We start from the raw sequence: 25,860 nt of genomic DNA, 5'->3' as shown, positions 1-25,860 counted from the left end.
AAGATACATTGGCAAAATGTTTTTTTTCTTTTAATGGAAAGATGTACCAATGATGTATTGTCAGTTGCAGTTCACTTTTGAGGAGTTTCAGATAGCTTGTATATACTCACATGTGGAAAGCTATAGCAACAGGGCAGTAAAATGTTACTGGAGATCACTTGAGATTTAGCAAGAGCCTTTTATAATATTAGGTAACCTCCTGGAAATGTGATTCTATTCTACCTTCACTGAGTCTAAGATATACTGCAAAGATTCAAGTCCCTGGAGATTCGTGTGCTGCCATAAACAAAAACCACAATTGTTTTTTGAAACTTGTTCCCTTATTATTGAAGGAAGAGGAAAGATTTTTTACCCCCTGTATATATACCCCCATATATATATATATATATATACACATGTTTATATGGAATATATTCTGTGTGTGTGTGTATATATAAATATATATATATATATATTCCATGTGTGTATGTGTATGTGTGTACGTACATATATATATGTATATTCCAGGTAATGGAGTACATATACATACACATGTTGTATATATATCACATGGAATATATATATATATATATATATATATATATATACACACACATATATATTACACACATATATAGTCCAGGTAATGTAATACACGCAAACACACACACACACACACACACACACATATTCCACATAATGGAGTAACATTCTTTGGATAATATTGGTAAATGTAGTGTTAAGGTACTATATGCAATATGAATCTTTCTACTTAACATGAAAAATCTAAAGGAGTTGCTTGAATTAAATGTGTTCTATCATACTTCATAACTCAAGTATTGATTCATAGTTTTAGAGAAAAGTATATATAATATTTACAGAATACACATTGATTAAAAACATTTGGCTTTTGAAGCAGGGGGAAAATCCAACAAAAACAAACAAAATAACTACCTCAGTTCAATTTCTACTATCCTGTTTTACTGGGGGAAGTTATTTCACTTCCCAGCAATTCAATTAACTCATTTATATTGCAGAGATGATGTATTATAAGGTTGTTTAAACTTTCAACAACAGTTATTTACTGAACACCTACCATGGGCCCTGGCACTCAGCTAGCCTCAACACCATTTGACTGAAAAACAAAGTAGAGATGTTGTCGTTAGGGACTTACAGAACATTATTCCAGAGAATAAGAGAGATAGTGCTAAATAAATTGATGCACTTATTTTCCATAACTGCATTTGAAATAGAGACAAGTAGATTTCCTGAAAGAAAAAAATGGCAGAAGAATGGAATGGGGATCAAGGATGCCCCTTTAGACGCCACCTCTGCTCCCCCCTAGTACAGTCTGGACACAGCCGCTGTGGCAGTATGGTTTAAGTGTAAGTCAGAGCATCAGAGTCAGAGCCAATGGTCAGCTGAGGTCTGCTGGCACGTTGCCTGCCTGATAGCACCAATGCTTGACCTTGCACTGTAGGTTCCAGCTGTTTGAACCTCCCTGCTGTTTCTGCCTCATGGGCCTTGAATTTAACACTCCCTCAGCCTGTTGTACTTTAGATTTTTCACATGGCTCATTCTTTCACATTCTTTAGATCTGTACTCAGATACTATTTTTCCAGAGAGGCCTTTCCTAAACATTTTAAAATTTGCAACCACCCCAAGCCCAAACCCACCTGTCCTCCTTATCCTCCTTTCCTATCTGATTTTTCTCTCCGGCTCTGATAATCTAAGATAACATGAATTTGCTTTTTACTTTACCATCTGTCTTCCCACCTATTTGTAAACTCCATGAAGGCAGAGGTTTTTGTTTGTTTTGCTCACTGCTGTAGTCCCATTGCCCAAGACAAGGTCTGTGGCATAGTAAGCAATCCATAATATTTCTTGACCTTGGTATAATCGAGGAAGACCTGCCTGAGGAAGTGATGTTTAGCTAAGAAATAAATAAAGGACTGGGAGTAACAAAGACTAGGGGCAGGTGTTCAAAGAGGAGGGCATTGGGAAGGGACAACTTTTGAAGCCTACAGAATCTGGGTCTAGGGAAGAACTGAAAGACAGATTTGATTAGGGGAAAGTGGCCTTAAATGCAGCAAGAGAGACAGAAAACAGCCAGCTCGCACATGTATCTTCCATTTCGTACAGAATTTCTTTCCTTTCCTTCCTTCCTCCCTCCCTCCCTTCCTCCCTTCCTTCCTCCCTTCCTTCCTTCCTCCTTCCCTTCTTCCCTCCATTTCTTTCTTTCTTTCTTTCTTTCTTTCTTTCTTTCTTTCTTCTCTCTCTGTCTCTCTGTCTCTTTCTTTTTATTTACTTTTTTAAGAAAGCAAGTAACTAACTTAAAGTTTGGAAAAAAGAAAAATAATGAAAAATAATATTTTAGCCAACTGAAGCAAAGAAAGAGCAAGTGGGGCAGGGGGAGATGGGAAGTGAGAGGAAAGGAGATGGAAATAAACACTTGTGAGCTCAAGCTTTGAAGGCTATAGTACCTAAAATAATGGAGATCATGAAGGAAAAGGAGGGGGTGGCAGGAAATGAAAAGAATGAAAGAAATGTAGAAAGAATAAATCAACATTCTGTACCTACATTTACTTAATCCCTTCTATTTCCATTCTATCACTATGATTCTGTGTTTTTTTCACTTTTTTTTTCTTTTTTTAACTGCTTTTCACATGTTGCAATTGCTAACTTTTTCCAGTGATGAAACACTTGGTGCAGTGTTTCTCTTACTTTCTTCCCTCATGATACCATCATAAACACAGGTCCCCTGCCCCATCACTCCCAACACCCCTCTCTGACAGTTCTAACAACTTCTAGCTCTCCTCAACTTTTAACTCCAATGTCTCTCTTTGACCCTGATGCTAGCCACCAACTACGTGGTTCCTTTTTCGAATACACTAGCCTAGAACATTCCCCAGTCCCTCGCCCCTTTGACTAACTTTGATTCTAAAACTAAGTGGCAGCTACTTAATTACTAACTCCATGTTTTATATTTTTATTAACAACATATCTCTTGGTATCATGATAATTTGTTATACTAACCAAAATCCACCAACAGAATGGGACACTGACTGGAACAACAGGCATGGGCAGAGACTGTCCTGGGTCACACTTACTTTTAGGGAACATATCCTGGTTAATCTGTTCGCTGTTGTTATCTCTGTCCTTTGAGAATATCATCTCAGAGTGGAAATAGGGCATTTCTAAACAGGGCACTTGAAAGAACAGCAGCAAAGTCAGCAGTACAGTGGCTAACACTTACTGGAACAAGGATTATTTGTCACATGCTGCGCTAAACCCTTGTCTTTAGTCTCACACATGCACATAATTCTATTTGTTGATTTCAAGGCCATGGTAGAGAAAGCCAACTGAAATACATTTTATTTAATGACAAATAAAATAAGCCAATTGCTATATATAATCTATAAGCAAAAGTTTCTCAATTACAGGCTGAAATACACACACACACACACACACACACACATAATATTATATATATACTATTTGAAAAAGAAGTTGCTTTTTTTCCCTAAAAAGCTCTGCCAATGTTTTATACAACTACAGGAAAAGCTTCCTTATAATAAACCAAACTGTCTCATAACATAATTCAGTGTAGCCTTTTTGAGACATACAATCAATTCTCGTTATCCATGGTAGTTATGTTCTGTAAAGTCACTGCAAATACTGAATTAATGAATACTGAACCTAGGGGAAATACAGGGTTAGGTGCCTATGAACCTCTGGTCACAAAATTGTCATCAAGTGATCAATACGTAATCTTGTTTTAGGTGCATTTCTGTTAAAGACACATTATGTAGTATATTTTATTGATTCATTAACATTGAACTCACAGCAAACAGCACTCTAACTTCCTGAACAGAGCTTAACCAGCACACGTATTTTCTCCATAAGGCACACCACAGCCTTTATGAACTTAGAAACACTAGGCAACACTTCGGCATTATACTTGGTGGCCATTTAAACAACAAAACCTGCAGTCAAATGGATAAAAATGTGAAAAATGTGGCACTGAATAGACCACAAAAGCAACACTTAAGGTAAGAGAACTGAAACAAGAAGATAAAGTGATACCTTGTTCAACCTCAGCTGGGAACATGAACATTTGAGGTTCAAATTTTTACCATTTTGTACATATCTGCAAATGACCATGAAAGTTCCATAATATTGACTGGCAGTTACAAATACCTTATACGGAGTAGACAGATTTGCAAATACAGAATCTGCCAATAATACAGAAACAACAAGTGATGAGGCTTGATTGTAATTTGAGTTATGGCACTCCCATGCTTAAAAAATCTTGTCATGGCTTTAGAGTACATTTGGAATAATACTGCTTCCTTAACATGGGCTGCAAGATCCTGCCTACATCATGTCCCTTTGTCTGCCTTTTTAATTTATTCTCGCTCACTACACCCAAGCACACCGATTTTTACTATATTGATGACTCCCTCTCAAACCTAACCTTCCACGTCTAGTTTCTCCCTTGATTCTGAGCCACAAATTGATGTATCTGACTCCATATTGGAAAGCTTGGTTCAGATGCCTAAGGAGAAACTTCAACCTAACACAACCACAGCACTCATAACACTTCCTCCCGGTTCTGCTCCTCCCTCATCAGAGTGAATGTCTCCACTATCCATGAGGGGCTCTGGCCACCTCAGCCATCTTTCTGGCTATACCAGAATGCCAGCCTTCTCTACCTCTGAGACATGGCATTTTTTTTTGTCCCTGGGATGGAACTCTCTTCTTTCCAGTGTTTTCAAGGTTGTCTCCTTCTTTACAGTCTGAGGGAATGCCACATATTCACTGAGCCCTTCCATGACTACCCTTCCCTCCAGGTCATTCCATCATATCAACCTGGTTCATTTTCTTCATAGCACTTCTCACTTCTCACATATGTACATTCATATATATATATATATATATATATATATATATATATGTATATATATTTAAACTGCCTCATTGCAATGGAATATATTATCCTGGTGGGCAGTGGCTTTTTTCTCCTTTGCCATCTCATTTCTGCCACTTAGAATAGGCAGTCCACATTAGACGCTCTGATGTGTGTTGCTGCCTGGTCTAAGGCATTTCCCACATAAACACTTTTCTGCCCCTGGGCCATTGCTATCACTTGTTGCTAGTGTGGATGGGCCAACTATGATCCATTCTTCAGAGCTCATCTGAAAATTTTACTTTCTCAGTGGAACCTTCTCAAACAATCCATTCCAAAATAGTCTTCTGAGTGCTTGGGTGGCTCAATCGGTTAAGCATCAGACACTTGATATCTGCTTGCATTGTGATCGTGGGGTTTTGAGATTGAGCCCTGCAGTAAGCTCCATGCTGAGCATGGAGCCTGCAAGAGATTCTCTCTCTCTCTGTCTCTCTCTCTGTCTCTCTCTCTCTCTCTCTCTCTCTCAATCTCTCTCTGTCTCTCTCTCTTTCTCTCTCTGCTCCTAACCCCCTCAAAATAAACAAATAAACTTAAAAACAAAGTAGTCTTCTTGTGGAAGGGAAAAGAAGATAGAGAGAGAAAGAGAGAAAGGCAAACCATAAGACATTCTTAAATATAGAGAACAAACTCAGACTTGCTGGAAGGGAGATGGGCAGGGGATGGGCTAGATGGGTGATGGGCATTAAGGAGGGCACTTGTAATTGGCATGGGTTGATATATGTAAGTGATGAATCACTAAATGCTACTCCTGAAACCAATATTACACTATATGTTAACTAACTAGGACTTAAATAAAAACTGAAAAGAAAGAAAGAAAGAAACAGAAAGAAAGAAAGAAAGAAAGAAAGAAAGAAAGAAAAGAAAGAAAGAAAGAAAGAGAAAGAAAGAAGTCTTTTTGCTTGCCTCTAGGTGTTGTGTTGCTTGGCATCTTTGTATTTAAATTATAATTTTACTTGTTTAACATGTATCTTATTCACTAGCTTAGGGGTGAGCAATTATGGCACATGGACAAAATTCAGCCTGCTGTCTGTTCTTATCAATAATAAACCTCCATGGGAACATAGCTACACCTGTTTGTTTAAGTGTTAAGTATGGCTGCCCTTGTGCAACAATGGCAGAGTTGAGTCATTTCAGTAGAAACCATATAATATTTCAAGCCTATGATATTTAGTATCTGGCCCTTTATAGAAAATTTGCTGACCCCTGCCTTACCTTACAGGCTTCTTGAGGTCAGTAATTCTCTTTTAGACATCACTGCATTCCAAATACCTAACATAGTAGGTATGCATGCATGCATTAACTATTATCTCTTGAATGAATGTTGAATTAGTATTAGAATGTTGATTTAGTATTGGATATAATGTGATTAAACCTTTTTTTTCTTAAAATTTTTTTTCAACGTTTATTTATTTTTGGGACAGAGAGAGACAGAGCATGAACGGGGGAGGGGCAGAGAGAGAGGGAGACACAGAATCGGAAACAGGCTCCAGGCTCTGAGCCATCAGCCCAGAGCCTGACGCGGGGCTCGAACTCCCGGACCGCGAGATCGTGACCTGGCTGAAGTCGGACGCTTAACCGACTGCGCCACCCAGGCGCCCCAAACCTTTTTTTTCATATTAAAAAATAAAGTATTTTTTGTGAGTGTAGTTGTTTTTTTGCTGTACTCTAAATTGCTTGATTTAAATTATTTGAACTTGGGGCGCCTGGGTGGCTCAGGCAGTTGAGTGTCCGACTTCGGTTCAGGTCATGATCTTGCGTTCTGTGAGTTTGAGCCCCACATCGGTCTCTGTGCTGACAGCTCAGAGCCTGGAGCCTGCTTTGGATTCTATTGTCTCCCTCTCTGTCTGCCCCACCCCCACTCATGCTCTCTCTCTCTCTCTCTCTCTCTGTCAAAAATAAATAAACATTAAAAAAACTTTTTATATTATTTGAACTAGATTTATTTCCCATTATTTCTATTTGTTATGTAACATTAAAACAACAGGGAGAATTCTACCTATTAAACCTCTATTGTTGAAAGTAACAAATAAAAAAAAAGTTTTGTATTTTTTGGGCCCCTCGATTAAATTCACAGAAAATCCTAGAACGTGGTGAGTTTAGTTCTCTTGCGTCCTGCTGATATACAGGTATCACTCCTCACTCTTTTTTGGCCCAGGACTGCTGTTGAGAGTATTTCCAATACTATTCCAAATCACCTTTCCTCTCATTATTACAGATATAGTATTGTGTGTCCTTTGAGATTAGATCTGTGTCTTCTGTTGTCCTACCTTGAATGTGACCCATTCGAGCTCGGCTCAGTTCATTTCTCATTGCTTTTCTAATTTGCCAAGTTCATTTTGAATACTGAATCTATCTTCCACAAGTAGCCCTGTCTTTATTTTCTTCAGGAGATTGAACTCATCTACAAATTTGATGAGCCTATTCTCGATTCCATTTTCCAGGTCATTGAAAAAACACTTAAGCATCCCTGGAACCAAAGGTGACCCCTTCAAAATACCACTTGTTATGTCTCCCCAACCTGACACTTATTCATCAATAATCTTTCTCTGGGTGTGGATGGCCGTTCAGTCTATTGTTGGCACAAAGTAACAGAGTAGCAAAAAGTGTTCAGGAAAAGTATTTTGCTATAGGCTTCCCTAAAATAATGCAGACAAGTGGATGGTGCTGTTTAGAAGTGGAATCTCTTGTGTACATGGAGAATTATGTTTTTGTTGTTGTTGTTTTTATAGTTAACTCTGCAGCGTGGCCTTTCGTAAACACTGTGATTAGACATACAATTGTTTTGTTACGGAAGTCTTTTTTTTTTTTTTCTCAAGTCTCCTTTCTATCTGTATTCTCTGTCTTCTGTGTTTGAGTAAGTCCTGTTCATTATATTGTTTCTTGGTATTTTCCCTTGCTCTGTCACGATTAGAGCCTCAGTTCAAGCTATCACTACCCCTAACCAAATTACTGGGGGAAAAAATTCTTAACTGATATTAATCTTAACTCTAAACTCTTGTTATGCTCTTAGAGGGAAATATCTTGTCAAATATTATGTTGTTTTGTGATTTCTTATGATTCTAAGGAATTGTAAGTGGTTTTAATTGTCCCCCTAAATCAAATAAACCTCTTTCTCCTTGTTAGCTCTGGCTTTCTACCGTTTAAAGCTCAATTCATGCTTTGTATCCTGATAAGCAAGCAACATGATCACCAACATTATTTTATAATAACGTTTGCTGATAACATAATATGCTTTTATTAGCAGCATTTTTATTTTACAAATCTGTTCTTCTTTACCAATGTAATATTCATAGTTACTACCTTTTTAAAGTATTTATATGAAGAGCAACCTTATTAGCACTTGTAACTAGCTATATAATTTTTTTATTTTTTTTATTTTTTTGGAGAGAGATAGAGAGAAAGTGTGTGACCTGGGAAGGAACAAAGGGAGAGAGAGAGAGAATCTCAAGCAGGCTCCATGCCCAGTGTGGAGCTGATGATGCAGGGCTCGATCTCACAACGATGAGATCATTACCTGAGCTGAAATCACGAGTCAAACACTTACCTGACTGAGCCACTCAGGTGTCCCTACATTCTTTATAATATCATAATCATGTTTTGATCTTAATACCGGTGAACTGTGCATTTAACTGTGATATCTTTTTAACCTCTTTGGATCCTTTGGCACAACTCAATCCAAAAATAGAACCTTGACTACAACATATAATTATATGTGGGCTTTGCTAACTAAAAATTAAAAAAAATATATTATTATTAGCATAGTTAATAATCAACACCACTAAAAGTAAAAAATGGGAGACTTAAAAGTATTACCTAATATAGTTAGGAATTCAGAAAAACTAACTAAAGAACAATTTTTAAATACACTACCAATAACTTAAGTACAATTTACTTGTCTTTTAAGAATAGCATTAATAATGTTTCAACTTATCTTTATGCCACTGCCCATACCAGACTTGCATATAGTGGGTACTCAATAAAAATCTATTAAATTTATTTGTCAGTATAGGTATATAAAGATTTACATTTCTAACTCACTTTGTTATATTACATTCATGTGCAGGGAAATGAGGAGAGCCAACAAGAGATACTTACAGCATAGCACCCATTAAATACTGAACTTTGGCAGCACAGTGGTCCTTGTGAGTTTAGTCAATAATTTTAGTATCGGGGCAAATGGGTGGATCAGTTGGTGAAGCGTCGGGCTCTACCTGTCTGTCCCTCTCTGGGTCTCTCTCCCTCTCTCTCTGCCCCTCCACTCACTCTCACGGGGCGTGGGAGCACGCTCTCTCTAAACAAACAAACAAACAAACTTAAAAAAATAATTGCAGGGTGCCTGGGTGTCTCAGTAAGTTAAGTGACCAACTCTTGACTCTTGATTTCAGCTCAGGTCATGATCTCATGGTCCTAGATGAAGCCATGCATCAGACTCTGTGCTGACAGTTCAGAGCCTGTCAGGGACTCTCTTCCCTTCTCTCTCTGCCCCTCCGCTCCCCTCTCTCTCTCTCTCTCTCTCTCTCTCTCTCAAAATAAAAATAATAAACCTTAAAAAATAATAGTAATTGTTAGCAGCAAGATTCATTAATGAGGGAAAGTAGGGTACATAAAAGTTTTTCACAGTGATTTCTAAATAGAAAGAACCACTTTGTTGGAAAAAGTTACTTTCATTTTCTAAGCAACAACAGAATACAAGATAAAACTTACATGGACATTGATGCTAAAATATTTAGCATATACTCAACATTCAACCAATGTCTACAAGTGCTGAAAATTATAGGGGTGTTTGGGTGGCTCAGTGGGTTGAGCGTCCGACTTCGGCCCAGGTCATGATCTTGTGTTCTGTGCATTCGAGCCCCGCGTCGGGCTCTGTGCTGACAGCTCAGAGCCTGGAGCCTGTTTCAGATTCTGTGTCTCCCTCTCTCTCTGCCCCTCTTCCTCTTTGTCTCTCTCTCTCTCTCTCTCTCTCTCTCTCTCAAAAATAAAGAAATGAACTTTAAAAGTGCTGAAAATTATAAGAAATGGAATTATCAGGGAAGACATTCTGCAAAAGAAAATGAAAAAGACAAAAAAGAAAAAAAACCCTCATATTTATAGGTAACCTAAGGTATTAACAAACAATTGCTTTGTTATTGAACGTGTTACTGGTAAAATAAAGACATGAGGAAACAGATGAGTTTCCTAAAAATCTTTTTAGAAACTAATTTATGATTGGATTAAAATACATATTATAACAGAGATTGTGTTCTTGATTACTGCTCTACAAAAATCTGGATTTACTAAATAGGTTGTACTGCCTGTACTTTTCCATCACATAAATAAAACGACACATGTAACATGCCACTGTGAAATCTTCAAGTATTGTAGAATGATTATTTGAACAATGAAAACCAGCTTTCACTCTTCTGATACTTCCTGCCTAAAGGATTTTTAGCATTTGCTTTAGGTTTTTTTCAGATTCCTTTAGTGTTCTTTAAAAAGCAATGTCTAAATATGTATAATCAAAATGTGCTGTAGTAACCCTCCACTCACTTGTGTGACAAGTTTTAAATCTTGGTGAGAGAAAAACAGTTTCTTTTCCACCAGCTTGTGGAAATATTTCTGAAGTATGGAAGTACAGTTAGCCATCTTTTTTCTAATATGAATAAGGTAGAAAGTAAAGCCTTAGCAGTCATTCTTGGGAGTCAGTGCTAGCAAGTAAGCTAGGATACATTTAAATGTGTATAATTACTAAATTAGCCCAGATTAGGAGGCAATGCAACATGTTTCTAATGACTGGGAGTTTGACCATCTATTCCTGTCACCTACCAACTCTGACTTTTGGTAAATTATTTAGTATCTTGTAGCCTGACTTTCCTCACTTATAAGATCACTTCTAAAGAATAAATGAGTTAATACCTTCAAAGTAATGTATTAATTTCCTGGGGCTGCTGTAACTAGTTATGATAATCTTGGTAGCTGACAAAACAGAAATTTTCTCACAATTTTGAGAAATCGTGTATTTGGAGGCCAGAAGTCTGAAATTAAGGTGTCAGTAGGATTGGTTCCTTCTGGAGGCTCTGAAGGAGAATTTCTTCCACACCTTTCTTCTAGGTTCCAGTGGTTTCCAGCAATCATTGATCCTCTCTGGCATGTAAAAACATCACCGATCTTTACCTCTGTCTTTACATGTCTTTACATTCTCCTCTGGGTCTCTGTCTTGTGTTTTTCTTCGTATAAGAATACCAGTTATTAGATTTAGGGGTGACCCTAAATGCAGATGATCTCATTTCAAGATCCTTGGCTTAATTACACCTGCGAAGGCCCTACATCCAAGTAAATTCACATTCTGAGGTTCCTGGTGAGCATAAAGTTTAGGGAGACCCTATTCAACCCATCACAAGTACTAAGAACAGGTCGGCACAGAATAAGTCCTCTGTCAGTTTATAAGAGTGAAAAATTGGATTAAGTTAAATAAAAGCCAGTAAGAAAATGAATATATCAATTATGTAAGTCACATGCTAACCTTTATAACTCATTAAATGATGAACTCAATCTATTTGTACTAATGTAAATAAATCTGGAAAGTATAATGTTGAGTTTTAATAAGTAATCTTCAAAGCTCAAGGCATATTATTAGGGTAAATGAATATCATTGCATTAAGGCTATAGATACCAATTCTTGATAAGCATTAATTTTGATGAGAATAAAGGAGTATAGGACTCGGGAAAAGAGAGAATATCAGGGTCTTCAACAACTTTTGTCATAATTACTCTTAAACATATATTTTTTAATTTAATTTAAAATAGCATCAAAATAATAAAATACTTGGGAATACAATTAAGCAAGAAGGCAGAAGAGAATACAATTAAGCAAGACGGAAAAACACAACACATTGCTGAAAGAAACTAGACACCAATACATGGAAAGGTATCTCATGTTTATGGATTGGAAAATTTAATATTGTTAATATGTAAAAACAGCTCAAAGAAATCCATAGATCTAATGTAATCTCTGTAAAAATCCTGATGATGTCTTTTGAAGAGCTGGAAAAATCAATTCTAATCTTCATATGGACTCTCAAGGGGCTCCAGATAACCAAAACAATCTTGCAAAAGAACAAAGTTGGTGGTCTCACAGCTTCTGCTTTCAAAATTACTACAAAGCTGCAGTAATCAAAACAGTATATACTGGCATAATTACAGGCATATAGACCAATAGAGAGTCCAGAAATAAACCCTCATATATATCATCAAAGATTTTAAAGAAGAGTGCCAAAATCTCTATATAATGGGGAAAGTGCAGTGTTTTAGCAAACGATTTTGGGAAAACTTATTATCTACCTGTAAAGGAATGAAGTTGGACCTTTACCCAATGACATATCCAAAAGTTAATCCAAAATGGATCAAAAACCTAGAGTAAGAGCTAAATATATAAAACCCTTAGAAGGAAACATGGGAGAAAAACTTAATGACGTTGAATTTGGCGTTGATTTATTAGCTATGACACCAAAAGCACAGGCAAGAAGATAAAAAAAAAAGAGAGAAATTAAATTTAATCAAATTGTAAAACTTTTATGCATCGAAGTTCACAATTATTAGAAGGAAAAGTCCTACAGAATAGAAGGGGGAAGTATTCACAAGTCATATAATATAACCATTCAGTTCTCTCCTGTGTTACAAAAATACTTGAGGGAAGCATCTTAATAAAGTATCTTGGTAAATATTGTATTCTCCAAAAATACAATTGTATAATACAATTGTAAATACAATTGTATTGTATAGTACAATTTTTTTTAATTTGGCCTTTTGGTGGAATTGATCAATACAGTCAAATGAGTATCATATAGATGACTTTTGACATAATTCTAAATTTTTAAAAAAAATTTAATCTGATCCTTATTTGGGTTATGATAGGCAGACACATATATGTATCTATATGTACATGTTTATTTATGTGTCTATATATTAATACATATCTAATTATTAAAAAGATCTCATTATATAAGTTCTGGAGAGTATTACTTTAAAAAAATAGGTCTAAATGGAGTTTGGAAGTTTATTGACTTGACTGGCCTAGTTTCATGAATTAGATGCTCCTAATTTGCTTTATTACTTGCTTACTATATAATCAGCATCTCTTTTTCAGCCATTTCATGGACATAACATCTTGTAATTCATCATTCATCTGCTCATTCATCCTTAAAGTTAATGCTTTACAAAATCCACCTGAAAAATGTTTTTGACACCCAAGTATATGTGTGTCTCCAAAATATCATTATTCATTTGGTAAGAAAGAGATTTTTGGTTTCCTATCCAAAGCATCCACTTGTCTTTTCCAGGAATAAACTCCTTATTTATATTCCAGGAAATTAAGATGACTCCATCAACTTTGGTTACGTTTGTGAAGCTAGTATATAAGCAAAGGTTGCTGGGTAAAACCTTTTGGATTTTCCCTTTAAGGAAACTGAGCAACACTTATGGGCTTCTTTACCCTGCCAATCTTCCTTCTGATCATCACAAAAACAATGACCAAAATTTCAACAGCAATTTTGAACCTTAAAGTGACATCTATTATTAGCCAAAAATGCCACAGCAGAAGCAAAGATGGTAGATATCTTACTGTTTGAAAAATTATTCCATACAACACTTGGAAGGCTACTTCTACATTGCTCTTAGTTGAACAAAGAAGAAGTATTGAATAAATATTGCTCTTGTTTAATCCACTAGTGTGCTTTTTTTTCCCCCAGTTACTTGTAGGGTTGATTTTCACTCAACCTCTTCATTCATCTCTAATTAGTTATGAAGTCTTGCTGCTTCTAGCTTTGGAATTTCTTTTGAATCCAAATTTTTGTTCATTTGTTTTTAGAATTATTATCATAAGTTAAATCCATCTAGTCATCCTAAAGAATGAAGTTCAGTAAGTTTTCTGTGTTTCTGATAAATGCTTTGATAAATATTAAGATATACAAACATTTCAAAATATTTATGACATCTGTACTAGGATACGAACATGAGGTCAGGTATCAGGGATACAGAGAACGACGTTGATTATCCAACCACAGGCTTATATTCATTCCATTGTATAAAGTTCCAGTTCAATGATCTCATCACAAGTAAACTTCACATACACAGATTAAAATCCCATTTTTTTTTTTATAATTGAGGTTTGGGGAAGTTAAATTACTATTAAGTGATGGAATAGGGATTTAAATCAAAGACTTGTTAAATCTCACTTTCCACTGAACCACAAGTGCATGTCATGAACATAGGGGTAGAAATGGGAGTGGAATGTGAGGAGGACTAGAGTATATATGTCTGTGGGGATAGTCTCAAGCAGAGTGAAAAGTGATAATCAAATGAGAAATGTAGGTCAGTGCCTGAGTTATTGCAGCAGACTCAAAGGCTGTCTTGCCTTTTTCTAATCCCTTCCAATTAATCTTTCTAAAATATATTTATCATGCCAGACACTTACCAGAAAACTTCCAACAATGTTTCTTTGTTCTACATAATCTTGCCCCTCCCAGACTTTCTCCATGATTCCCCCATTCAAACCATTTATTTGATATAGTCTGTTTTTGTCATCATTTCTGAACCACATGATGTCCTTCTGTACCTCTGAATTCATGCAACCCACACTGATTTCTCATTTTTCTGAACTCTTATTAAATTTATTGTCTGTATCATTCTTTCTGATCATAAAATCTCATTTAATTTATTGTGTGTATATATTTTCATCTCAGGTAGTTTGTAAAATGTCTTGGGGTCAGACACTATGCCTTGCTTTGCTTCTTTATGATGTCTACATCAGTAATAGCTAATAAGAAGTGGCTGTTATTAGTTGAGCTGAATTAAAAATTGCCTGACATATCTTGAAGAATGGTGAAAATAATAATTTTATTTTATAGTTTTAGCATTTGGATTAATTGAGTCACAAACATTCTCCAATTAATTTATATATTTTCTCGTATTGGCCTAAGTAAAATTCTAAACTTGGTACAACTATTTTTTAGATCTCTTTCCTTTCATTTAAATTCCCCTGTGTCCCCTACCTCCAGCCTTTGCCCAATTTTTCCATCACCCTGGTCTATCTTTTTCCACACATAAACTTTCCTTGGCTTCACCTCCTCATGTGGGTTTATGGAATTAAGACTTTCAACCAACTTGGAGCCTTTTTGATGTTCTGTGTTCCATTTTTGATGCCCCAAACTGTTCATATTTCCCAGGAAAACTCTTCTGTGATACAACTGGTCCTTTGAAAGGTGTACTGTACTAGCCTTCCAGTGACCACTAGCTAATGTCTTAAACTAATCCAGAGGATAAAGAACAATTTAAGAAAATATTCTAGGGGAGGAACTGTTCTTCTCCTCCTCCTAGATCATTAACATTTTACCACAGTAAAAATTTGTTAAGAATGCTCTTGACCTTGGACAGAGGGCATTTTAAAGAAAGAATTTAAGATCTAATAGAGTAAGAAGATGACTAGGGTTGGAAGTATTTTTGTCATAGAATTATATCATGCCTGGTCTCATAAAAAAAATTCTCCTAAGTATTTGTGAAATTCTTGATTATTCACACCTAACTGACAAACCTAGGTATACTTTTTTTCAGAACTACTGATAGAGATATTTCCTCTGCTGTAATCCTGTGAACCCTGTCTTACTGATATTTTATCCTGTACTATTAAAATCATATCATCAAGTTAATAGAATACTTAACGTTTGGGATATACACTTTTTTTTTTCTGCCAATGCATGATGTACTTTAGAGCTGTAGAGTCAACAACAACCAAAAAAATAACAATTTCCCCTGTTCTAGAACCAGAAGGAATACAACTTTCTGCCCCATCTTCACCTTACATACAATTGCAACCACCTAAACCACACTAGATAAAAACACTTCTATGTAGAAGACACAATTGATCCCACGCTTTAATGCGGCTCTGTGTGTTTCATTTCTTTTGTTAACAAGGCCAAGTATTGAAACCATGGGTTAAAAAGATAGAAGGATATGGAATATTGTTGAAGATAATTCATATAAAGGGTATTTACATTTAAGAGTTGAAGCAATTTTATTCAGAAATACTGACTTGCTACCAGGGATCAGCACAAGCATTTTTTTTTTTTTTTATTGCCTTAAACTCGAAAGTAAGCAGTTTGGAACGCAAATTATTCACCATTTGGGCTTTAAATCTTGGCCCAAGTGACACACTTGTTTTTTTTTTAAATAAAATCTTGAACCAGATAATTTAAAAATACCATGAATTTTGGTTTCAGTTACATAATATCTTAAATATTTGAATAAACATATAAAACAGAAATATTTGTACATTATTTTTAACAAAATATTTTGATAATGAATTGGAAATGGCAGATCACATTTGGAATTTATTGAAACAATCTTATGAATCAAACATCGCATCCACATATGATCGCCACAGTGCCCATAGTCACTATCAGGACAACTAATGAGGGTACCGTGTGTAGATGGAATGGTGACAAACTCAATGCAAAGGAGTGAAAATCAGTGACAAGGGGTTTGTTGTTGGGAAAATTCTGATTTTTACCTTCCTAAGGCGGGTGGGGAACAGCAAGCATTAGATCATTAGTTCATAAATTAGACAACATTTGGTATAAAAGACTCTCTTGAGAATAGGCTTATATGATTGGTTGTGAATAAACCTAGAAATAAATCACAGTAAAGTCTGTATGCTTCTCCAATTCTTACCCAAACTTTGGTATATAAGTTAGACTGGAAACTCCCCAGGACATTGTTTCTTGGGATGTTTCCAATATGTCCCATTTTCAGCCAAGATACAAAAAAAAAAAAAAAAAAAAAAAAAAAAAAATCACAATGAAGGTATTCATGGCATTTTATATAAAACCATGATGTAGTTTTGTTTGTTTTTCCAATGAAAATTTTTGAACTCTGAAAATGCTAAAGTTTGGCTGATGTTCATCAAACAGATTTCAAATAGTCACAGATAAACTTTAACCTAATTTACTTAAATCCAACTAAAGAAAATTAAGATTAATTGCTCTCCTGTTCAGTATTTCTATAGGTACATCTGTATTCTTTCAGTAGCATATTTTTTGTAAGTTGAATATCAATGTTTGCTTATAATGTCTTTAGGACATCCAAATCTTTGCACATAGAAACACACACTGTAAAATAACCAGACATTGTTTAAAAGGCCCTCTCCTTAATGGTGACTATGTACAAACAGTAGTTAACCATTTAGGTCTCTTCAAGTTGCATTGGCCCCTTGGGTCACATGTAAGTCACAGTCTGCTTTGTCTCTAGTATTTTTATCTCTACTCCTTGTTTTTATCTCTGCTCCTTTTTCTTGGTACTCAATACCCACTTTTATGATACCTTATATTTCTCCTTCATCATCTTTTAATACTTAATTTTTTTTGCATTTTAAAGCATATTTATTCTTATTCTCATATCTTGGGTAGAAATATAAGGAATACATTTTTGCTAATATTTAGCAGATTATTATAAACATCCAAAGTCAGAGGACTATAAATATGGATGTCAGTATAATGTGGCATATAGCATAAGACCATGCTGTTATTCATGACCAGATTTTTATTTTGTTTATCTTTGACAAAACTTTTAAATAAATCTAAGTTTCATTATTTAAAAATATTTAAATGTTTTTATTTATTTTTGAGACAGAGAGAGACAGAGCATGAGCAGGGGAGGGGCAGAGAGAGGGGGAGATACAGAATCTGAAGCGGGCTCCAGGCTCTGAGCTGTCAGCACAGAGCCCGATGTAGGGCTTGAACTCACGGAGTGTGAGATCATGATCTGAGCTGAAGTCGGATGTTTAACGTATTGAGCCACCCAGGCGCCCCTAAGTTTCATTACTTAAATAAAATTTTCATGGAAGTATAAATTTATTTTCAGACTTATTTTCTGTCTTTTTGTCTCTGGAAATAAGGTGAGAGGGGTTTTTAACAAAATTTTTTCATATACTCCGTAATATAATTTTACCCCTGAGTAAAATAAGCTTCTATTAGAGCAAATATAGCATTAATTCACTGGAAAATGGTAAAACATTAGAGGGAGAATAAGAAATTATTACTCAAAAAATAGATTTGGATTGATTTAGGGAAATATGTAAAATGAATATAAAATTAAGAATTTATTTATTTATTGAAATTCTTAGTTCTTCCTTCTTCCACTAACTTGCAGTGTACCAGTTAGAAATATTAAGAAACATTTGCTGGAGCACCTGGGTGGCTCAGTTGGTTGAGCGTCCAGCTTTGGCTTAGGTGATAATCTCGAAGTTGGTGAGTTCAAGCCCCACATCCGGCTAGCTGCTGTTAGCATAGAGCCCGCTACGGATCCTCTGTCCCCCCTCTCTCTCACCCTCCCCCACTTGCACTCTCTCAAAAATTAATAAAACATTTAAAAAAATTAAAGAAACATTGGCTCAAATGTTTTAACTATAAGAAACTGTGTCAATGAATTATTTTTAAATTACATGTTCTTAAGCAATTCTTCCCCTCATCGATCCTTAGAACCATTAGTGCAACTTCTCTGTGGGCTGGACAATATTTCTATTTGGACACACAAAGCTTGAGTATTTAATTCTAAATTATAACTACCAAGAGAAATAAAAGAAAAAATCCATTCCAAGTTTTCTATAAAAGAAAGCAATGAGAATCATTTATTTTGTGCAGGAGAAAATTTATTTTGTACAGAGACTGTATGACATAGTGAAGAGTGAAGATTCTAGAGTCAGATCCAATGGTATTGTGCTTCCAAATCATACTATGTGACCAACTCCAACTCTTTCCCTCAGGTGAAAAAAAGAGAGAAAATAATAGCAATATTGACCTTAAGGTGTCATTGTAGGACTCAAAAGAGATAATGCATGTAGCAACTGTTCAATTACCATCATCATTATTAATAATAGTAGTTGTGCGCTATTTAACAAAGGGAAGTAGCTCTCAACAACATAGGAAAATAGATCAAACAATTCTGATTTAGGAAAGTGAATTATATTCATTCTGATTATTATTATTATATACATTCTGATTAGTTTTGATTGTCAGAGAGGTGACACAGAAAGCCCTAAAGTTTCCGTGGGTTAAGGTGCTTGAGATAATGTGTGGTATGCAGGCAGAAATACCTACAAGCGGATTTTTTTTTTTAACCATTGGCCTCAACCACATTAAAAAAAAAAAAAAAAAGTCCTATTGCAGGATGTCAATCTGCCTGACAGTGTAAATCTCCTTAAAGCAATTTAATTCAGATTAAAAAGATAACCATGGCTTATGCGGCAGAATGAGGGATCTGTTTCAAATCCATCACATTAACACTATCAATAACCCATGATGACCCATGATTGAGTAGTTTTAATTAAGTTCAGTTGGAGTATTGGGGGAAAGGTGCTTCATTTAATCCTTCATTAATAGTTAAAGTGAATATTATAAATACCTCTATAACTTCTGTAGCTTGAACATCTTTCTTTTTTATTGAATTTATTGTTTTTCTTTCTATAGAGTAGTGCCATTTGGGGAACTCTGATTCCCAGGAGCTTTAATGCTACCCCACTTCCAGCACTATAAAACAGAGGCCTGCTGTTTTAATCACGCCTCTCTCTCTCTCAATGTTGTTTGCGCCCTGGTACAACCCATCTGCCTTGAATCTAGGGCTCCGCTGGGGCTGCACACATCTGCCAGCCAGACTACCTTCGTACACAATTACTCAATCCACCGTAAGGCCCTTTAATAGGAAACAAGTGTGACAACGGCAAGCCTCTTTTTTTTTTTTTCCTCCTCCCTCTTAAACCACAGAGTCAAATAGCTCTAATAGAGATGAAGCTTGATAGATCCGCCCAGGTGTAGGTGAAATGGTAGAGCCTCAGGGGTAATAGATGCTGTGCTCTCATGCTGAAGTTTAGCACTCTGTCCTGACCGGCTCGCTAGCAGCAGTGAGATGGGCTGCTCCTTGTACAGTTACAGAGTCAACACGCTTCTTGCCGCTCACGTTTATGCCTAATCCGGAGGGCAACCTGGAGCTAGGTAAGAACAGCAGAACAGCTCTTTGACTTCAACGTGTGGACAAAGGACAGCAAATGCAGTAAGTGGAAAATTTATTCTTCTTTTACTTGGGAATTAATTAAGGATGTTTACTCTCAGGGAATCCTCTAAAGACTGCAAAAGTGAACTAGCAAAAAGCCTGCATTCATAACCCTGTGGATTTCCTCCGGTTTCGTTTTGCACAGTGCCTTGGCACTGTCACTGAAGCTTAAATACTCTGCAAGTGACTTCCTCATTCAGAAGGTCTCGGAACTAAAATGTGGTGCTAATAATATTGCTAATTCAATCCTGTAGCCTGGCATATTACTCACTATTTCTGGGTGAAATGTCCTTTATTGCTGTCAGGAATGATGGTAGCAAGTGTTTTGTCACAGTTCTGACAATAAAAAAAATATGTAAGAAGCACATACTTTTCTCGAAAATAGTTTTCAACTTTTCTGCATAGCTGTATGGTTATGTCACTGTTCGTTAATGTGTGGCATTTGCCTGAAATTTTTGCTCAACAAATCCATTCTACAGCTCAATCTCTTACCAAAGAAAAGATGCTAAAAACTAAACGCAGTATTAAGTTGTAGCTGCAATGACAATGATAATGAATTTTTAAACAAACAAAACAAAACAAAGGTCATTTGTCTGATAGTATAGGAAGAGATATTAAAGCCAGATGTAGGAAATCTCAACTTTGACTTTTTGGTCTTTCATGCTTGGTTTAAAGCAGCCTTCACTTTGCGTTTACTTTGCATTTACAACTTGAGATTCACTATTAAACTATATTTGAACTTCAAGTTCAGATTTGATCTAAATGCAGCCCTGTTCCTTGAACCCCCTACTCTGATTTTTACTTGGCTATGGGGAATCTTTTTACTACTATACCATATATCCTGAATTGTGTTAACAAGCTAACTGTGGTGGACTTTTTCAGGTGGAATGTCAGCCAATGTGAAAGAATGTGTTTGCTGTTCAAATGTATGATGTTCCATGTAAGAAATAAACGCATGGGACATATGCTCTGACAAAGATTCCAGTTAGGATTCTAAATTCAATGCATCACATATTGCCCAAAGATAATAATATTAAAAAGGATGCAGTTAAAAACTGTCAGCACATCATAATAGCTCTTTGCAATCATTCAAGGATTTTTTTTTTTAACTTAGGCTTTTTAAAAAAATTAGTCTGGAAGGCATTGTTGTCTCAAAAGACAATGTACATATATTGGGTGCATAGACAGGTGAAACTGGATAAAACACTGTTGCATTGTTTAAATAATTCCCTACCGGCCAGCGTTTTGTTTTTGTTTTCTAACTATTACAGATGGACATCATTGAAATTGATGGTTTAAAAGCCATGACGGTAGAATCCTGATGACTCCTTTGTGTATATTCAGAAATGATTTATCTCGGATAAAGTTGCTGCTATGAGAGGTTTAATTAATTATTGCTTGTTAAATATATTTCTTTAAGAATTGCATTTGACATTACTGATGGTAGAGTAAATGCAGTTTAAAAGTCATTCTTCATGAAATACTTAAACCGACAATTGTTGGCATTGAATAGCGGTCAATGTCTACCCCCTACAGGGAGAGAATCTAATTTCACTATGCCTTCCCCAGTACATGAATACCATGGAGTACAGTTCACACATATGAATGCTGTAACCGTGTCAATGACTCCAACAAGTGCCCCTTAATGAAAAGGTCAGGTCTGTGATTAATAGGAAGCCTTTTTCAAAGGCTGGACTTCACTTCAGCACTGCCTTTAGATTTGTTTCTCCTTGATTTACTTCATTTGCCTTTCAAAGTATAATAAAAATCAAGTGGTACTATGCTGCACTTTTTACATACTCTGTGGTTAATTTTATATGATGATAACACATTGGTTAGAATATTTAGTTCGGTAAAAAAATAAGTAAGTGAAAAAATCATTCAAGCCTATTATTGAAGGCATAGAATGATGAATGAGAACTTTACACTTTATCCAAAGAGTTAGAATATATCGCCTTTGCTTAAGTTGCAGTTAATTTAATAAATTTGAAGAGTCACTGTGGGAATAAAGATGGAGTGACAGGAAGGGTTTGATATTTTACACAAGATTTATTATGCTTAAATGGTAGCTATATGCCAGCAAGTAAATATACACAAAGAACTCATGCAAATAATGATTTTTCACCAATGGTGAAATTCATTTAAGGATATGTAGCTAAGTGGTGATAAGACAGTAATTAAATCTATTGATATCCTCAAAGAAGCAATTGAGTCATCTATAATTTACAACAGTGGCTTTGTTATAACCATCCCAGTTAAGTCTTATGCTGGAAAGCACTAAGGTTAAGTCTAACTTAAAAGTAAAACAAATACTTTTTTTACAGGAATTACATTTTACTAATAAATATCCTGTTGAAATTTAAGCAATTGACAAATTACATTTTAAATAAATACCCTTGTCTTTTCATTTATGTAAGTGTTCTGTGTCGCTGTGGCTTTATCTGTACATGTTTTCAAATAAGATTGCAGTAGGAATAATTCGACAATACAAATGATGGAAGTAAGCGGAAAATATATATGCTATATTTATTCACACAGATTCTAAAATACTTGGAGGAAAATTTTTAGAAATCACAGGATATATCAACTTATTCTAAGAGATCTCCTTCCTTGAAGAATTTTAATTTTTAACCATAAATCAACACAGGATTTAATAACTCCATTTTCACTTAAAACAAAGGAACTATGTTACATATCAAGATAGAGAGTATGGGGAAAAAGACAGTGAAATTTCAGTGGTCACTCAAGGAAGAGACAGTGTGGCCAACTGTACAACGGGTACAATGCTTCCTAATTGTGCTCCCACCTTATCAGTGCCCACAGTGTCTTCCGGGTACTCTTCTATCCAGGCCTCCATTTTTGTTATGAATCCGAAGCCAACCATTTCCAGATAGGGTGCTATGAATAACATGAATTGGGCACTTGCAAGGAACCAAACACTGCCCTGAGCATTTGGTACCCATGATTTATTTAGTCCTGATAGCCCAATGAAGTAGGTACTGTTTCTATTCCCATTTATAAAAGTAAAACCAGAGGGGTTGAAGAAGTTGACCAGTGCCATGTAGTTGGTAAGCAGTGGAACTTGGATTCAAATTAACTTTGCATGAGGACCGATAAATCTTCTAAACACTTGACTGCACTGCTTCCCTAGCAGGTGACTTCATTATCAATGCCAAGTTGACTTTATCTCTGATCACCTGATCAGGACGACTTGAATTCTGAAAGAGATTTATAAATAGAAATAGACGACCCAAACAAAATGTAAATCGTTAAATGCCAGTGAGTAAGACCACACTTCAGTTTACATCATCATTCAGTATGTATAGACCCTACTACTTTTCAGAGGTTTTACGACAAGTATGGGAGTTACAGCTATATCTCAACTATTGGGAGAAGAACTGGTCCTTCTACCCTCACTCAGTTGTTAATTTTCCATTCGTGTTAGGTCTCTGAGAAGAGATTGTCAACTCCGGGTATTTCCAACCAATCCACTGTTGAACCTAACAGGGGTGATGCTAATCACAATGGTCTCTGAATGAGAGTCACCTAAACACATTCCCACCAACCACTACGGCAGTGAAAAAAAGTGAGCAGTTAATCACTCTTAAAGATTTTCAGGCCTTAGTTACTTAGTAGGACCATCTGGATTTTTTTTAATAGAATGATCATTGAATGTCTCTTTATCTGTGAATACTTCTGTCATGTAAGCATAGCCTAGAAAAACCTATTTGAAATATTTTATTTCAGATACAGATTTTCCAAGGAACTATATCTGTCATATGACCCTCTGCTGGAACACTTTCTCCCCCAGACAGACCTTTATCAATATGATTGAGAATATTCTTTGTAGAGAACTCAAAAACAAAATATTTATGATAAAAAAAACCCTTCTATTTCATAATATAACTTTTGTCATTATGGGCTTGTGTATCTTCTCCCAGATAAAGACAGAATATTCATTTTAAAGGGAGTTTTTTTATTTCTAAAAGCCTATCTTATCATAATTGTTAAGGTGAGAGATCCACTTTTATATACACAAGCAGTTTTATGCATGGCAAATTTAATGAAAATGAGGAAATTACTTCAAATATTTAGCGAACCCAACCCACTTTTCAAAAAACTGGATATGTAAAAATGTTACTTTAATTCTCATATATTCTTTTGTGTTGATAAAAGATATCTGATGAAAAACAAGGTATGGGATGAAGATATTTAAATATGTTTGGCATTTATAAAACCATAGACTGTTTTTATACAAAAGAAGACAGAGAAGAAAACAAGTAATTTTTTTCAAACTAATCTTAAGATCCTAAGAGAATTAATCTATAGTGACAAGATCTGAAAGCCCTAAAAACCTTGAGGATTGATGATTACTTGAAAAACTTTGATCAGAGACTTCCCTATCACTGTCATAACTCAAAGAGATCAACAGGCTAGCTTCTTGAAGTTAATCTTACCCTCATAAATCCTTTTTGGATTATCCAGACAACACTTCATTTTCATTTGTAGGGTCATCTTCAGTGGGAGGGTCTCCTAATCCCATCCCCCTCCTTTTTTGGCCTGACTCATCCCAAGCCTTTTACCAAGGGTCCAGTCTACAATTAATTCTGATATTGTCTCATACTGGCTTATTTACTACTGGCTTATGTTCCAGGGAAATACTGAGAACACTGTAGGTTTAGGCATTGTGCTGACGGACAGTTCCGTTCATATCTGGTGGTCACAATTTCTATAGTCTCATACATCCTGAAGCCAAAACCAGCAGTCAACCACAACTCGATTCATGCATGGTCCTTGCTTTGTGTGGAAGGAAGGCTCTTGGTCCCAGTTTCCCTAGCTACCTAGGGTTTCAGACTCCTAGCTACCATGGGTTTACTTCTGCAATCAATATCCAAAAATTCTTCTTTTCTATCCCTGCTTAATATTAAATATTCTCTTCATTTTAGGCTCATTGACACCTATATCCTGTTTAGAGAGTGGCATGAATTTTTAATTTTGTTATGAAGTACATTTTATCATTGCTGTGTATTCAGAGTTAAAGTTGCAGGTGCGACAAACTCAGGGTTTCAAAGAGGCATTTCATTAGCAGTCAACTTCATTTTGTTTTATTCCTTAATATTGTACAAATTACACATGCTACATCATAACTTTCCTGATAAACTGTATTTTCAGTCATTCTAGAATTTATTTTCCCTAGATAACCATTTGCTATTAAGTACGCATACCCATGTTAGTATTTAAACTTGGGTTTGACTGAATTACAGAACTAAAATCCTTATAAGTGGAATACTGAACATGAAGTAGAACACTGGGGTTCAGGTCCTCTTTTAGACAATCATTCGCTCATTTTTAAAATGTATAGAATATCGGCCATGCAACATTTTTTGATTTATTTGCACACGAAAGAATTGTGAAAAGCTCTTTGTAAAGTGACCAGGAAAAATGAGAAATTTTTATGAGACATAGAAGGCCATGAGAGTGCATAAGCTCAGCATCTGATGTCTCATTCAGGACTTGCCTGGCTTTTAAAGGGTTTTGTATGTGTGGAGGACTCTATGTTTGATATAACTTATGTTGTATAAACCATCACACATATTTTCTCCCCTGTATTAAAATATATTTCAGTGATGTTTAATCAGAAAACTTTTATCTCAGCCTGAGTTTCATTTAACAAAATATGAGTTTCCATGAAAAATTATGTCTTGGCATGAACAAACACTTCTCAATTTCCTTAATTTGTGAGCTTAATGAAGGATTCATATTTGATTTTTCCATTTCTTGGTGGGTCTCTTTTCAGTCCTGTTCTGAAGGATTTAAGAAATGAAAGAAAATTAACA

General features: G+C 35.6%; 1 protein-coding gene across 1 annotated transcript in view; it reads left to right on the top strand.

The window, feature by feature from the left end:
• Nucleotides 1-19,549: 19,549 nt before the first annotated feature.
• Nucleotides 19,550-25,860, top strand: part of SEMA3A (semaphorin 3A) — a 471,231-nt gene continuing 464,920 nt past the window's right edge. The window contains exon 1 of the mRNA XM_043588730.1: nucleotides 19,550-20,023. The gene's annotated coding sequence lies outside the window, so the exon portion shown is untranslated. The remainder of the gene's footprint in view (nucleotides 20,024-25,860) is intronic.

This window comes from Prionailurus bengalensis, chromosome A2 (genome assembly GCF_016509475.1).
Source record: "Prionailurus bengalensis isolate Pbe53 chromosome A2, Fcat_Pben_1.1_paternal_pri, whole genome shotgun sequence".
In the NCBI taxonomy this organism is placed as follows: Eukaryota; Metazoa; Chordata; class Mammalia; order Carnivora; family Felidae; genus Prionailurus; species Prionailurus bengalensis.
Note: the sequence above shows the minus strand (reverse complement) of the source record. Positions and strands in the feature narration are given on the sequence as shown.